The following is a 16751-nucleotide window of genomic DNA, read 5'->3' as shown; positions in this document are numbered from 1 at the left end:
TTTTAATATTCGGAAATGACAACCCACATGCTATGTGTTATAGCATGTATAATTCCAACAGGAAAGACAAAACAACATTATTTGACACCTGTATCAAAACTTATATTTTGATTTTTTTTCTATTTCTAAAATATTTCAGTGAATATTGTCTTTTAGATGGATGACCCCTTCTAAGACAATTTTGATATACTGTATAGTGGGATGGGTTTTTAAAGTGGTTCCAGAGCTGGAAAATGTGTGCATAAAAGAAGTGTTAAGAATTGTTAAACATTTGCTGATTAATTATTGCTTTATACTGTGAGGCAGCATTAGAAAACAGTAAAGTGAGGGTCGGGCTACAGGCTTCATACTTCCAGAATATTCTAAAGGTTTTAAACTTGCATCATCACTGGTATTACTGAGAACAGTGGAACAGTGAAGTGTGCTCATTTTAGAGACTGTCTAGAATGTTTAGTGTAAAATAAATGTAAATTAGGGGGTTTTGGAAAGCAGTTTACAGAAAATACATTTTTTTTGTTTGTTATCCTGAAGATGTCTACATCTCTAAGACAAATATAAAGATCTATGCAGGCATGATGAAGGATGGAACAGTTACATTGCTTAGTAATAGGTAAGCAACAATATTGATTTAACAAAGACCTGATGCTCAGTTTGAGTTCGTTTTTTCTAGGTTTGGGGTAACTTGAAAGCTTGATTTGTCTTAAAAACAGAAATCCAAGAACCCTTCTGTTCTTAGTGAGCAGCCATCTATGGCAGATTTCATATGTAGAAAATCAATGGACATTGAATGTTGATCAGCCAAAACAAAGTACCTGGTATCTATAGTATATCTATAAACTACACTGGATCAATCAAGTGGCTGTACCCAATTTCATTTGCTTTTATCTTTGGAGAATGTGGAATTCTTCTAATGGGGGGAAAAAGACTTAAGTCTTTTTCTAAAGTCTTTTTTTAAGTCCTGTTTTGTGAAATTCTGATAGAAAAGTTTCTGCCGAATTGATAGTTGAGTTTCTCAAGCAAAAACATGTTACAGAATGCTGTGATTGAATTTTTCAGTATGGAATAAAATCTATGCAATTCTATCCATCTAATTAATCTTACAATAGCTGAAGAACAGCTGAAATCTGTAATTAATTGTCCTTTGTGCCTTGTCAGAAATCCAAACTTGCTTATCCAGCATCTAGATTGCAAGAAAAATTCATATTTCCAAAAGCCATATTTTTTTCAAGCTGAACTTGCAAAAGATGTAATGTAAAATGTCAAAACACTGCATTCATACCTCAGTGATGTATACAATCATAGGAAGGCCGCAAACCGACATGTATGCTTGTCCAGAAAATGCTGCGAGGGTAATCTGTAATAGCATGCATTGCATACTTTGACTCAGGTTTATATTAAATGTTTAGTGCCCAGTAAGAAAGTATTTAAGCTGTACAAAAATAATGCATTTTGATAGTTTATTTTTTTAAGTGTCACACTGTACATACTGTAGAAAAAGCAAAGGGAAATGTGTGGTTGTCATGACCGACTTCAACAGTGCACAGCTGGACAGGTGTTGAGGCCACTGGCTGGCTTCTAATGTGATTTTGTATTGTTTTAACTTTAAGTATTTGGGTTTGCAGCTAGGTGTTATGAATGCCAAAGTTATATTTATATAAACAACCTTCTAAAAATATTAACTACTTGTATTTTTTCATGGAACCTTGCTTTTGCTCTTATTTGTATAGATGTTAATAAAATATTTTTTTACAACTTGAAGTTGACTTTTGGATTTGTTTTTCTCTCAATTTTATTAATTGTTGTATTTTTTTAGACCAAAAAAACGACTGTGTGATTCATGATAATGAATCTTGACTGTAAGTGAGATATGGCCAAACTGTACAATTAGAGCTGACTGCAGGTAGTAGGATCAATCCGCGACTCAAACCAGACTACGACACACCAAAAGGTACACCATCAAAAGCCGCAGCTTCAGTCCTTTACTTTGAAGACCTGTCCAGATGGAAGGAAAACGTCACTGCATGAACACTACTGTATGTAGCGCAGCAATCCTATTATGGTTCAGGGTATCACAATTTCTTCATGCCAAGAATCCTCTACCATTCCGGAATTGCATTGAGGCTTCACAGAATGCTTTAATTTTGTGCCACTTTCTGTTTTGGAAGAAGAAAAGGCAAGGTGCACTCAGCTTGTCAAGCAAGAGTGTAGTCCTGTAGTCTGGCTAGCGCTTGCGAGTTTGAAGTGATGCCAATCAGATGCAATCAGTGCAGTCTGTAGAATGGCAAGTAGCTCAACAGTAGCTGTGCAAAGGATTGTATTTAAGGGCTTTGTGCCACAGGTGGGTATAAAAGAATAGACTAATGCTATGATTGATTACACTATTGAAACATAAATGAATATCAATTAGCTCCTGCAATGCTTCAGTATCTAAAATTATCGTCAAAGTTTGGACAGATAATATTCAACTTTTGCCTAAATTCCACCATAACCTTGGAGGGTGTGCATCCTGAGAGAAGTTTATTATCTACTGTATGTATTTACATGCAGTACATCCTATCGGTGATGGCCAACTACTGTCCAGCTGCAGCTGTTATGGGCCACATGACTTAAGAGTCATCACCTTCATAACACAAATGTTTTGACTGAGCAGTTTCACGATTTGTCACTCCTCTGGTTATGCCCCAACGTATACCCACACCGTGTGTTGTGAAGAAACACCATCCTCCTTTTATTGATCGTCTTTCAGAGTGTATCCATTACATTGCTTATCCAGAATAAACAGAAAACTTTTTGTGTAGTAAGGTTTCCTCTAGTGTAGATATCCCCCCCCCTTTTCTAACAGAACTGGAACCTGTTTTATTTTACTTGCTCTTTGTTGGTAAGTGTCAGCTGGCCTCTGACTGCTTGCTCTTAATAATAATAATAATTTCCAAACATTGAAAATTATTTTCATTTACCTAAATTAACATACAGTAGTTATTGGTATGATTTTGAATCTGTAGAAATAAGAACCGTTTTAGCTCATACCAGATGAAGGCTCAACAGCTGAAACATTTGTTCTTCCTTTTTTTGCAGAGTGGGAATGACCTTGTTAATAGCCATAGTCTGGCACAGTTTCTCACTTGACCCTCCTGGAAGTGTAACGGTGCTGAGCAGGCTGGTGGTGTTCAAGCCCCATTTTTTAAATTAGACTATGTGACAAAGATATTCTTTAACAGCCTTAAACAGAGGGTACATGTATTGGAAGGATGATCCAAATAACATAACTACTTCTGCACAGGTAATGACAGACTGAGAAATTACTCTACTAAGTGTTGATAAATGTATGCAGCAGAGAAGAGACAATAAACCCATGAAATACCTGCTATACAGGATAACATTCCTGCATAACATGAATCCAAAGGCAAGTCCACATTATGGTGGCTTAAACAAATAACTGAAAAAAACTTTTTTTAAAAGATTCTTGAAATGTTTTTTCACACCCCCCCGGACCATCAACCCGATCAGGAACTCCCGCCGTAACAACCGCATTCCCTTGGTGCTTCCTTACCACCCTAACACACTTCCTATCCCCAGGACCATTAACCAGAACTTTTCCATCCTACAGGATGATCCCTCCATTGGGGCCCTCTTTTCTGATCGCCCTATCATCTCATATCGCCGACCACCTAATCTGCGTAACCTCCTTGTTCACAGCTCCCTTGACCGCCCTCAACAACCATCCACACCAGGCACTTTCCCTTGCAACAGAGCTCGCTGTATCACCTGCAAGTACACAGCCACCACCACACTCATTCAAGGCCCCTCAGGACAATTCCGGATCACCCAGACAGCATCTTGTACCTCCAGCAACCTTATTTACTGTATCTCTTGCAGTAAATGCCCAGCCATCTACATTGGAGAAACAGGAAGGAGACTCGGAGACCGCTTCAGAGAACACGTCAGGGCTGTGAAGATTAAAGATCTCTCCAAGCCCATTGTTTCTCATTTCACCTCTGACGGCCACGACCACACTAATCTCTCCATCTGTGTTCTCAAAGACGGTTTTCCGAACTCATACATCAGAAAGACCACCGAAACTAAAATTATTCTGCAGTTAGGATCACACATTCTCCCTTCCCTTAACGACAGATTACTGTTCTTTTAAATTTTTCTCCATTCATTGGAAGTTTCATTTCACACCTCTCTGCACCCATTCTGACTTCACACCTCTTGATTGGCCTCTCTTTCTGTCCCCTGCTCCCGCCTCTCACTCCTCCTCCCTCCCAACCTTTGTTTCCCGCTACTTTACCTTTGCCTACTGCCCTGTCTCTCTCACACCTGAAGAAGGCTCCACGGCCGAAACGTTGTGTTCTCTTTCTTCTTTTTTTCAGCATGGAATAAACCTATTACTTGTTCCTTTGTATCCCACACCAATGCTGGGACTGTGGCACATTCAATCAGGCTCCCGCAGTCTCACAGTCAATAAAGGCAGGGAAGCTCCAGCAGCCTCTGGAACACAATTTCCCCACCCTGGTCATGGGAGACTCCTGCATCTGCTGGCTGTTTATTCCAACTGAGCAGTTACTCACTAGTGCCAATTCATGACTTTAATTTATATAACTTCTTGGTTAGACTTGTTGATGAGCACAGTCCTTAGTTCCAACACTACCCTGTCAAACGCATTGTGCCAAGATGCCAGTGATGCCATCTCCCTTCAACTTGTGTATTAAGACTTCGTTCCCTTCTGCCTAAACGTCTCTAGACAGGTGACCAGTTTACTATGAACAGACACAGGTGAGAATGATCTGTGAATGTATTGCACAATCCCACAAAAAGCACTTTTTTATTTCTACAGAGATCAAGTTGCCTACAGATAATTGAATGAGGGAAGATTTAAAACTTGGAAATTGGTAAGGGATGCTGCTGATTACAAATATCATTAATGCAAAATAAATCATTTATTTTGTGGTCAAGAACTTGGATAAAAAGCACAGAGGTTCCTGAGGTTCAGGGCTGGAAATGAATGCTCTGGGAGATGGATAACAGAGCAGAAGTAGGGTGACAAATGAGAAGAGCCCATTCAGTCTATCTACCTTGGTTGATTTGAGCAGCCAGTAGCTAAGTGATCTAAGTATCATCAAGCAGCTTCTTGAAAGACGCCAGGGTAACAGCCTCAGTAACATAGCTGGTTAGTTTGTTCCACACTCCTATAATAGTTACTTAAGACAGAAGTAATTTCCACTTTAGGAACATTGCTAGTCATCCTTCCATAAAAAGGGTGACAAAACCAAACCAAGTAATTATAGACTTACAGCTATTACATATCAAGATAAGAAAATAAAGAAGAATAAGAAGAAAAAACAGCAGGTGTGTTCTTAAAGGAGATATACTGTCAGAAAGAGGGGCCAAACAGAACAATTTCGAGAGAAGAGGGAGGAATGGAAAAAAAGATGATCTCAGACTTGGAAAGACCGTGTTTGAGATGAAGTGAGTTTATCCAAGAGGAGATAACTGAAAGAAAGGCAGAAATAAGGACAGACACATCAAGAAAAAAATGGAAAAAAATACATTCATCATATTAGTAGTAAGGGATAAAAACCCAAGGAGTGGTTGCAGAGAGAAAAGGGACCCAATATATCCAAAGGTTACACCCCTGGAGAGTGATTGTGAGGAACAGGAAGAGTCAGGGCCAGGTATTCCAGAAGGCAGTAATACCCAGAAGAGCGCAAGATTGCCTGGAGAGAGAGGGGGAGAAAGGAGTCTGAGATTACCCATTTTTCTGCTGATGTTAAGGCACCTGTAGTATTTAGGACTCCTGTGAAATCTAGAGTGTGTGGGATGAGAGAGAACAACAAAGAGGCTGCTGCTGTGTCAAGGAATGCAGGTGTTGTTTGTCGAGAAGTGTCCATGGCCAAACAGGAACATCCAGGAAAGTGACAGTTCTGAAATGTTGAGGTTGTTAGTGAAGATCAGGCGCTTGGTGAAGAGTAAGAGAGAAGTTTAAGAAGCAGAGATCACAGAATGAATATAAATCATCTAGTACCTGGTGATTATTTTAAAGTTAAACTGAAGAGTATAAGAAACCGGGTGTATTGTGGAAATTAGAAAGCATTAGAGTTAGCTTGGAATTGTATCTGTGGAACCAAGTAAAAATCAAAGAAAGAAGAGAAAAAGAGAAAGAAGATGACCATGTAGTCTTCACTTAGAGGGGGCCAGAGGTTAAGAACTAGGATTCTAGAGTGCAACCAAAAGACTGAGGCCTGGCTGCTTAAAACATGAAAAACCAAGTGACAGGCTGGCTATGTCACACTTCTGTGTCTCAAAGACAGTAGTTAGATCAATAGACGACCCGGATTAGACTCAGAACAAGCTGAGAGGAAAGAGTTTGTGGCTGAGGAGCCTCAGTGGAGTGTGAAGGACAGAACTTAAAATAAAGGAGATCATGCAGGGAGTGGGTTAAATGAAAAGCAGAAAGCTGGTCATGTTAACTACTTACTGGGGAGTTCTAGGGAGAAAATAAGATTTAGGATTAGTGAGACCTGTCAGACTACAAGTCCATTCACATTTTCACATAAAACGTAACTGCAGATTGGCTTTACCCAGATGTGTGAAATAAAGAAATACAAAAGGACCCGAAAGACAGGAATGTGAAACGTTTTATGCATCTCCTAAGGCTTGTACAACACAGATGCTGACAAACAGCAACAAAAAATAATTCAACCCCGATTTATTTTCCCATGCAACTGACACTTCAGAATTACAGCATTAAATGTCACTGCAGTTACCCAAAACATGACTAAGACTGGCCCATCACATCACCTGCCACTCAAGGCACTGACTTCCTCACAGAACATCAGACTGAATCAGACTTTGTGAACATAAACCTGGACAACCAGTTGTCAGGTACAGTGAGGTTTTAATTAAACCCTCTTACTCTTTGTGTAACCATAGCACACGGGGAGAATGAGGAGGCTCTTCTGATCCTGCCGGTATCAGGCCGCAGCCTCCACCCACAGGCTCAGCGCTGATCCTCACCAGCAGCAAGGCGGCGGCGGTAAGGGCTGCTGTCATGGGTCATGAAAATCTCTTAGAGATCTGCTGGATGGCAACAGATTTAGATTGCTTAGGGAACTTCTTCTCGAATGGCCTCAACTTCTAGTCATGGAATAGCTCCCAATGTGTTTATTTCAATTAAAATTGAAAATGACTATTGACAGAGAAAAATAATCCATTTCAGATCAGCACTGGCATAGCGCCAACTACTGTAGCATATTCAGTACTTGGGACTTGAGATGCTATGTATCACACATCCTTTTAGTTTGATTACTTGTGAAGATTCCTAATAGAAACTAATTCATCTCAAAACCAGATATTCATCTCAACAACTCAAATATACATCCAAGCCATTTATAACCAAGAGGTCCTTTAGTTCTCCTACAATCGAATCCCTAACAAATTAAAATATTTTAAAAACGCTAAAAATACACAACCTTTTGCAAGGATTCTACTACTTACATGATGCTCAGCCATCTAGTGAAATTGTGCTACTACTAGAATGAAGCTCAGATATCCAAAATCCTGTAAATAAGATCAGCTGATGAAGAGATCCTGACTAATGGGAGATTTACAGAGGCAGGCTGGTGCCAGGATTAAAAACTGCAGCAGATTCATTTCTGAAGGGCAAAGAGTCAGAGCTTGTTCATCTGTCACTGTTTCAGACTTGCTGTTGCCTGGACAAAAAATAAGTTCTTTTTAGGCAAGGCATGTCCAATCCAGGTCCTGGAGAGCTGCTGAGTTGGAACAAAACCTGCAGATTTACTGAAGTAAAGGCTTTAACCTCAGGTTTTAATGAGCTACAGTAAATTAGTTCTATATTGTCTTATTCAGGCTACTTTGGCAGTTTTAACCAGCTCTTCAGGTGCTTTCGAAAGACCTAGAAAAACTGCAGACACTGCGTCCCCCTAGTAACGGAACTGGACATCTTTGTTTTAAGAGAAACGCAGTCGGAAAAAAAGAGCTTGTGCAGAAATAAGAGAATCACATTTTCCCAGCTGAAATGCAAATATTGGTGCCAAAACAACAACAGTTAAAAAAGATCAACTGAAGACATCTTGAAGAACGTTCTTAGATCTATTGACACCTTCGGAAAGAACTTCCATCTTGATCACACACACACCTGTTTTCTTACAGTATTTGATAGCTACCTGTTCTCCTAATTATACACAGGTGGCATTAACTGCAATCACCTTGTAAAACAATTGGATGCATTTTAAATATACAAATACACAAAAAAACATTTAAATGTAGACACAAGTAACACACATAATGATGTTCAATGCACAATAAAGTTATTTTGCAGATGATCTGCTAAATACATATTCTAATGTTTAATCATATGACTTCTGTTGATTGTCCTACCTGTAACAACATGGTCCCGTGGCCGGCAGAGGAATCCTACTCCGTTGGGCCCCTGAGCAAGGCCCTTAACCCTAACTGCTCCAGGGGCGCTGTACAATGGCTGACCCTGCGCTCTGACCCCAAGCTTCTCTCCCTGTCTGTGTCTGTGTCTCCATGGAGAAAAGCTGGGGTATGCGAAAAGACGAATTCCTAATGCAAGAAATTGTATAGGGCTAATAAAGAAACTATTATTATTATTATTATTATTATTATTAACTGTAGGGCACGCCACAGCACTTGAGAACAATGCTACTCTGAACAGCTAAAGCTTCCCCTTTCTATGGTGCACTGTAGTGACCTCACCACCTAAGGGGAAACCAAAAAGACAGCATTTAGGGGTCACCAAATATTTTAAAATCCAAACGCAAACAAGAGAAAAGTATATAAACATGTTTAATTTATAATTTTTTTAGAAATGTATTAAAGGAAACAACAAAATAGAATGTACAGTATATTTTAGACAAAATAGAGTGCATTTATGTTGGTTTGGCTGATCTACTCTAGATGACATGACTTAATACCCTTACTCTTCATACAAATGAAGTTCTTCAGGAAATTTCTAAGTCAGTCTTTTGACCTCGAAGGAAGATAAGAATTCAGTTTGTCTCTGCTTCAAAATCTTTGTCTGGGAATGTGTACCTTTTCTTCCAAATAATTCAGAGCTGAAGACAGAAATGCCAGTTACTGTTCATAGATATCACAATGTGACAGTATTTCTGTCAGAGCATTTGTAAAACATGTGAGACCTCATCATTTCCTCATGGGGGTGAGGCTGCTTTCATCACAAAGCCAATTGTTTTGTTTCTACAACTGTAGCAGACTATGAGGTTGAATACATATACAGTATGGCTACTCTCTCCCGAAACACAATGCACTAACATATTACTTGTTTGGCAACCCAAGGGAACAATTTGTCTATCAGTTTATTAGGGACCCAGAATATCTGAGTATGTACATATGTATATAGTTGTGAGTTATGTATTTTTTATGTGGGTTTGTGGTTGTGAGGGTGTAGGGACATCATGGCTTATACAGGAAATGATGGAAGACAGCAGCAGGAACTGAGTGGGAAATGATGTAGCCATTAGGGGTCAGGATTTCAAGAGTTATAATCCAGAGTGCCAGTCCAACCTTTTGGTGAGGAGCTTGCCTTAGACAATGGACATGGGTTTTTTTATACAAGTCTGCTATTGTGAGTCATTTCTCTGTCTTGGGCCTACTCCTCAAGTAAGCCTCATTCCCACAGCGTATATGCACTGGGAGTGCAAACAGTTACTCCACCCAATAAGTCTCTTCAGACCACCAGAGACCATTTCAGGATGCATAAAATGGAATCAGGAACACATTTTGTACTAGTTAAAAGTATCAAAATAAATGCAAAGGAGACTGGTGTCACCAAGGACAAAAATGTAGAAGGTTCAGGTCAGCGACAGCTTGTTTTTTCAGTATTAATTACAGAAATATAAAGACTGAGAGCAGGCAATGTAACTAAATGTCACCCCCGATGAAGGAATGTGGCAAATCTAAAAAGGCTGTACCCATATGCATGGCTATAACAAAGCAATCACTCAAAAAATATTTACATTTCTTAACAAGATGACACTGTTATTCTATCTGGCCTGACAAAGTATGATACAATTTTATGTTATTGTCTAATTTGAAAGAAAGTTGTTTTGCACCAGACTAGCTATGTTTTACACACAAATAATTGAGCCCTTTGAATCTAAAGAACCACTCTTTTTACTTCAATAAAGTACATAAGCTGTCTGCCATCACTGAGAACATCTGAGCAGGGCAGGGAACAGCAAAATGACTTAATGTTCCCTTCCTCTGCAGTTTCCTCACCCCTGGGCAGTCATTGAGCTACAACTCTTGTGAAACCACAGCCCTGATCTCTCTGCGTCAGTAGCCCCCCTTTAAAGAGATTAAGATGAAAATTAATATTTTATGTTACAATGAAAATGTGAGCACATTGAGCACAGTAACTAGCATGAAACAAGGGTATCACCTCTATGAAATATGTCAAAGACCATACAGCCACCCAGGAAAGGCAACCTAATGGGTGGACTCCTATTGCAGTGCATCACTTTATAACGTGTGGGCTTTTGTATATAAGCCTACAAATGTCACAGCACATTTAATATTATGGCATGTCTCCTTCACCACTACAGTTAGTACAAGAGCCTGAAAATCATAAATCCTCTAGTAGGTTAAATTGTCATATGGAATGCTTGACAAATGAGAATCAAAGATGGCTTTGAGTGAAATACCCACACATTTTGTAATGATGTAAGTGCATTACCACTCTTTATAACCATAAGCAACATTAAGCTTGAAGTGATGTACTGGAATTTACATCATGAGGGAGACGGGCGTTAAGATTAAGTAACATTATATTAGCAGCATTACACACACTTTATATCAGTTATGTTTTCTTAAGGCATCCATGAAAACATAACCAATAAGATACTGTATACTGTAAGTACATCATTACATCTGACTTTTTTCAGAGTAAAAAACAAATCCCACACTTCTTTAACACAGCGTTAACAAAACTGTAATTACTGTATTAACAGACCAGACCCTAAAAAGCACTCTAAATTCTGTTTAATGTAATTTAACCTTTTTTGTGTTGACTGATCATATTATAAAAATACATAACACTTATTTTTACACAACTTGCCTCATTTCTCAGCAAAATCACTACACAGACCCTGGGGCACTACAATTGTGAATGCTTTATATTTTTGCATTGCTTCCAATAATTTACAAAAACCACAGTGTTCAGCTGTCTTGTCTGTAACATTGAAGATGCATCAATTGACAAAACAGAGGAAGCAAAGCTTTCATCTCAACAAGGATAATTTCAAAGATTACATGAAATTAGAGAAAACTACGACATAATACATTTTTATTTAGTTCTTTAAATAGCATTGTCTCTTTAAGTCTGACTGACTGCAGTGATGACGGGCTACATCCAAACGATAGATAAACACAGAATGATTTAAGACAGGAAGAAGCATTTTAAAATGGGTTTCATACAACCAATATCTTGGCCAGAAAGCACTATGTATGTCTATTTAACATGCAATCTCTACATTTTTATACCAGGATTATAATGAATAACATTGTAGCATTAATATGAATTGGATATGGAATAAGATTTAATTTTTCAGAACTTCAGTTTGCTGTGATTTGTGCTTCATATTTCAGAAATCATGATTTCAAGTTCATCTTATTTTGGCAATAATATGAAAAACTGACATACATTTATATTGTCAAGTACAATTAGATTCTTCACAGAGGAAAAAAAAGCTAAGTCTCCACAGTCTCAACTACCCTGGAACAGTTTGAAAGCACCTCAATGGTCAGAAAAAAGTGCATAGACTTCTGAGAAGATGCACATTTCAGATCCTCACCACAAAAAACTTCAGAAAAGATCTGCCGAGCTATAAACTTTCAAGGGAACTGCAGGATGCAGCTGGAATTGTGAGAATAAACAATTGATCAAAATAAACAATTCAAAGAAAAATGTCAAATGTGTAATGGGGTCCAAGGCAGAGGTGTTGTGGTCAAACAAAAACACTCATGCTTCCAAAGCGGCCTGCATATGAAGAACAATCCTTCAAAGATTTTGGGGGGCTGCTGTAAGACAAATCCCAGGTGATAATCTTGGGTTTTGTTGCAAGACGTCTGGAGATCTGTAGGACCTGTGTTGATAAGAGAAAAGCTGGGCTTTTCCCTTTTGCTCACACTCGGCCAGGAGTCAAATATGGCACTGGACATACAGTAGTACAGACTGGGTGACATTGGTATGGAAATCAAAGTCTTTCCTTTTGAGAGCTTAACACATGCAGATCATTAAATTACTAGCCTACAAATCCGGCACTCATTTATTAGAAGACACCAGAGGAAGGATTTAATGTAAGAAGTAATGATAAACTATGTCTATTATGCAATTAGTTCAAGTAGCTGTCAGCACGCATAGACTTAAAAAAAAAAAGGTAAAAGGTTTATTCCATGCTGAGACAAACCTGAAGAAGGCTCCACAGATTAAATGTTGCATCTCTTCTCTTTTCAGCTTGGAATAAACCTTTGTTTATGTATAATACATTGAATATCATTATTGTTGTGATTAGTAATAACTTAACATGCTGCACGTGAAGGGTTTTTATGCCATGTCTTACTGTTCAAACCAGTATATTACTTACACTGTATGTAATAACACTTTTTCCAAATGTACTGTTCTACAGTAATATTGGAGTTTTAAATGCAGAATACAAGATGATGTACAGTACAGTCATAGGGTTGCAAACACATTCAAATGTCCATTTGTCTCTCATTGAGAGATCTGCTTTCCACTTATGTTGAAGCACAGTTGGGTGAATGGTTTGTTATAAACATATATATGTATATCAATGTTAATGCAGTATAGGTGAAAGAGAAACCAATTAAGGGTGTATATGGCAGTATTACATGTGACATCAATAAATAAATAACCTGCTCTTATATAGCTACCTACCTCACCCACATGTATGTATTAATTGTGGTGAAATATTTTCAAATATATTTTTATAGATGTAACCAAACATAAGAACATCATCGATTGCCAATTTATAAATACACAGCATGGCACCTTTATAGTGTGCAACCAGAGCAAATTCTTTACACTAGCAAATGAGAAAGAAAGGGCAGAATGTGATGAGTGTGAGAAGCAACAACCCTCCACTCACCCCACTCAACCCAGCAGTGCATGTACAGTAAGTGACTGCAGAAGAACTCCATGGCCAAAGATTACTGAAAGGACAAACAACTTAAGAAATGAACCAATGAGAAAAGGAAGCCCAGTATATGAAACTCAATTACATGAGCTTAATGAATGAGCAAAGATTCAGAGTTCTCCCCCCCCCCAAAAGATCCCATACACTTAGATTCAAACACATGATTTCGGAGTTGTTCTTCACTTTTTCCAGTCTTGGAAAAATCCAAACAATTTCAATTTGCACTTCTTTATCCTTGGATTACTACCGATTTTGAAGACCCTCCTGGTGATGCAGCCATTTAATATATTTGGAGTCCGAACTCTATGTTCCCGGGTAAGGGGTTCAGTTCTGGTCACGAGTGTATTTATAACTTCACCTCCCCACGTCTGAGCAGTCATTAAGTTCTCCTTTCATTCTTGTGTGACTTGCATGCCACTTATTTTTTTTAGTTTGACATGTTTCTCATCATATGAGAGTCTAGATAATCGATTTGGATGACTAAGATCAACACTTCCAGACCTGGCTCTTTTGACAATGCATTAGTGACCTCAAACCAGTCTGAGGAAGATTCCCTTACCCATAATGAGTAGTCCTTTGTTTCTACTTTAACAAATGTATGTACAGGATGTGTATTACAATGACTTCCTTTAAATTTTAGCATTAGTTAAGTGAGTGACTGACTACACCAAGACACAAAAAACCAAGTAATCATTGTGTCCATCTAAAAAAAAAAAGCCTGGATGAGTCTCAAATGGTGAGTTTGATTGCTGCCAATGACTGACTTGCAATCGAAGAAAGCCTGTCTGCTTAAAAGAAAAGCAAGTGATACAATAAAAACAAATTGTAAGTCAGACACACTTGGGAAGACTTCTAGTACACTAGTTTCACCATTATGTGAACGCATACTAAGTGCGACAGGAAGGATGTAAACTAATGTAGAAATTACAGGTTACAGACAAACATCTATTAATACTCGCAATGTATCATTCTGTTGTAACTGCATGTTCCTGTAGGTCTTGACAGGCTTCTTGGTCACTCCTGAGCAGATGCAGAACTATAACATAACACTGCCACTATTTTGCTTGACAGGAGGGATGGCTTTTACAGCGTGATTAACTATTCTGAGTTGGTCATACGTAACATTTTTCACTTAAAACTGGAACTGTCTTAAGACCATAAAAATCTTTAACATATGCTTGCAGTATCACTAAGATGCTTTGTTGAAATTCCAGAATGGGATTTGAGGTTTTTTTTTTAGTTACGTACAGTACATGCTCAACACTTTCTTCCTTCTCACTCCCTAAACTCAAAATCTCTCGTTGGCCTCATAGTAGATTACTACTCAGTTTCTCAAAAATTAAACCTATCATCCAGGGACAGATGTCACTACTTGCATGCTCGATTCAAATAATTTAATTAGAATTAAGATAATTTAGGTTATACAACCAGATCTATTTCATATTATTGATTTGCTTTTTTTCTTAAATATGCAGTAGGTTGCATATATTCAGCTACACAGAAGGAAAAAGATGTAGTGATCATGTTTTAACTGCTAATGCACAAGTATTGAAACAGTATAATCTATAACAGTCAAATTAAAGTCTCCATATGAGAGACACTTAGACATGTTTCAGTAGCTTTTAATTATTGAAAGCTACCTCAAGAACTTTGTGAAGCCACTATCAAACATTTTAAAAGCTTAGAGAAAATGTAATCAATTTAAAAACAAAAAGTTGTGCAAATACACTTAAAAATGCCAGATTATCACCAATTCCCTTGTGAGCAACCCCCAAACCCATTTTAATTAGGTCTACAGAGAGGCAAGATGTTTTGCATTACATACCAATTCTCTGCAGGAGTTATATTACTGAGCTAATCTACAATTAAGCTGCACACAATCTCTTTATGTGAATGCAGAAAAGGCGATTTCCCCTATTCACCAAGCAGTTTCTGAATATACTGAATTTTAAACTGCCAACTGGTAAGGAATAATTAATATTAATGCACAGAATCAAAGCTTCCCCCCCATATTAACCCTCATACTAACTTGTACTAAGAAAATTCAGTTACCAGTTTTATCGATTCAAAATAAAGCTTTTTAAACCTGGTTATTGAGAGTCAACCATGCCCTAGAGGTTTTAAAATACGTGCTTTAGAATGTTTAATTCCATTTTAAATTTGTTCGTACTATTAAAGGGAAACATGTAAAGTAGCTGTCCCCTACTCCATTGGCATGCACTTAAACCAAATATGGACATTTGTCATAGGAGGAAGAGCAAATACTGTTCCAGAACACTTTAGCTCGTTGCCACTTCACGAACACCTGTGTAGATAAGGTGTTGCAAGATGATTTTTGTAGAAAAAAAAACACTATTAATAAGCACATAATTGGGCCCATTTATCATTTCATTGTTCATGCTGTACATATTACCTGTTATATCAATTTAAGTTCAGTTTTTAGGAACAGTTATTTGTATGCCAAGTCAATTAAAGAATGGATGTGCCAGCCTTTATTAATTTTAGTTTCATGCAGAGGCAATCCCCAACACCACATCTGTTCTAGGCTAGAAGTGGTTTGATGAATCAATTTGAGCAGGAGTATTTTACCTCTGATCTCGGACGTAAATATTCTTAGTATTACTACGATTTTGGAGATACAGTGAACATCTCTGGCCAATACCACTACAAAAACTGAACTCATTAATATTGTATACATCTATAATAGCCCAGAACAGTTGTGGAAGGTTTATGGAATAGTTCTGATGGGACTCAATCTTTTCACAACCACTAGAGTGGTGTGAAAAAGTACACCCCATGGAAAGTTTTTTTTTTTACATTTTTGGACCAAATGATTTGATTGTCATTTCAACAACTAAAAAATAAGACTGAAAAATCATTTTCCATTTGTACTATTTAAAAATCAATTTCCTTCTAAAGGGGGCTTCTCAAAGCACTTTACAGGATGACAACCCTAAATAAAAAGAATAAACAAGAAAACACAATATACAGAGGAGACCTGGATGGTACTACTAAGAAAAGCAGAAGGGTGAAGAATGGAACCAGTTAAGTAAAGGCTTTTCTGAAGAGGGTTTTGAGTCTGGATTTGAAGTTTAGAGAAGGTGACTGATATCCTTGGGCAGAGAGTTCCAGAGCTTGGGGGCATAACAGAAGGCCCCGTCACCCATACAATGTAGACGGGCTTGGGGGATAGTAAGGAGAGCAGAATTAGTTAGTACACCCCTACCTTTATCATTGCATCAAATGCTTAAAATTAGAATCAGGTGCACCAAAATAGATGTAAATGATTAGATCCTTAGAGTAACTTAGAGGGCACTGCCTTATATAAACATCAGAAACCTGTGGTGTAGTTTGGTCTTAGCAATTGAGGATTGTGGCTCCATGCCAAGATCAAATGAGCTCTGAGGCTCTCAGAAGAAAGACTGTTGATGCCTGAGGCTGGGAGGGGTTTTAAAGCCATTTCCAAGCAATTTGTAGACAATCATTCCACTGTCCAAAAGATCTACAAATGGAGAAAACTTTAAACCACTG

This window comes from Lepisosteus oculatus, chromosome 2 (genome assembly GCF_040954835.1).
Source record: "Lepisosteus oculatus isolate fLepOcu1 chromosome 2, fLepOcu1.hap2, whole genome shotgun sequence".
Classification (NCBI taxonomy): domain Eukaryota; kingdom Metazoa; phylum Chordata; class Actinopteri; order Semionotiformes; family Lepisosteidae; genus Lepisosteus; species Lepisosteus oculatus.
This window is presented reverse-complemented; position numbering follows the sequence as displayed.